The sequence below is a fragment of the Colobus angolensis genome, unplaced genomic scaffold (assembly GCF_000951035.1).
Source record: "Colobus angolensis palliatus isolate OR3802 unplaced genomic scaffold, Cang.pa_1.0 Scaffold2, whole genome shotgun sequence".
Taxonomy (NCBI): Eukaryota; Metazoa; Chordata; class Mammalia; order Primates; family Cercopithecidae; genus Colobus; species Colobus angolensis.
The window spans coordinates 9,383,167-9,384,574 of record NW_012115154.1 but is presented as its reverse complement, the minus strand read 5'-3'; positions in this window follow the sequence as shown (position 1 = coordinate 9,384,574).

The window sequence follows — 1,408 nt, the reverse complement described above, 5'->3', positions numbered from 1 at the left end:
CACGCCGTCGCGGCGCGCTGCCGGCCCAGCAGCCAGCCCCCGAGCGTCACGCAGCTCTTCCCAGCGCCGTCTTCTGCCTGGAGTGTCCACCCGGCCACCTCTGGACCCGGCTCTCCCGCGACGCTTCCGCCTCACTTCATCTGGCACCCGGGAGCCCCGGGAGCCTGCCGCCCAGGTGCAAAGAAAATGCCGCAGGCACCGAGGAAAACCCCGGTCCCGGCCTCTCCAAACAATCCGCCCCTTTCTCCAGCCACCTGAGCCCCTGGCACTCTGGCACCCCGTCTGCTCTGCCCAGCTGGGCTCAGCCGCTCTCAGATTGCACCATTTTCTTCTCAGCCCACCCCAGCGCCGAGATGCCGGCTCACTCGGCAGCGTGCAGAGAATCCTGTCCCGGCCTCCGAGTCCCACGATCCGGCTGCTGGCGCGCGGTGGTCGCCGAGATGAATGGGGAGAGGGTGGGGGAGGGAGGCTGGGTTACTCGGCTTCTCCTCGTCGCCTCCTCCTCTAGTCGCGGAGGCTCCGAGGCGTGGCAGGCTCGGCTGGTGCCCGGGAGGCGCGAGAACCCAAGCTGCGCCCAGGGGACTGGGGAAATCACATCGCCCGGATGCGGGCGCCGGAGGCAGCCGCTGCCGCGCTCTCTCGTCGGGCGCGGGTAGCTGCAGCCTTGGCTAAAACCCACAGACGAGAACACCGAGCGCGCAGCCAAAAGCTAGTGATGTCATCCGTGCAACGTGAGCCTCATCTCTTATTTTTCTAGCCTCCTTAAAGATAAACTGCACCATTTCCCAGGCACGAAATGTCTAAGTCTTATTCTTTGACCAGGCAAGTCAATGGTGTCTAGATAGGTATGTGCCCAACCACATCCATATTTATGCACATATACATATATGTGGTATGTAGCATGTTTACATGCATTATTATAAATTTAGGGATGTTGCCTACAGCTCCTGTTTCTCTTTTCAGCCATGGGAAATTCTCTCAAATCCACGACAGTTATTTAAAGGAAAAACTGCTTATTGCAGAGTGGGCCTTCAAAGGGGCCGAGCGAGCTCCCTGCGTCCCCGGTTTGGGTCGCTGGTGTCTCGGGATGCATTTGATCTTTCTCCCCACCCCCCGCCCCCAGAAAGCCACAGGCGCTACCTTGCTAGCTACAGGCGTTTCCACCCAGGGCTGAGCTGAGAGCGGCTGCGGAGTTATCCGGCCAGCCCCAGTCCAGTCCCAAGCCAGAGCCAGGCACTCCGACACACAGCCACCTCCACCTGCCCTCCCTCCTCAGCAGGAACAGAAAGAAGAAATTTGGCCGATCCACTCAAGACAAGGAGAGAAATTTAATGGTGGATGTGGGGTGGTCGGTTAGTAGATATTTTGAAAACGCTGGAGAGCTCGAGCGTTGAGGAGGGGAGGTGGA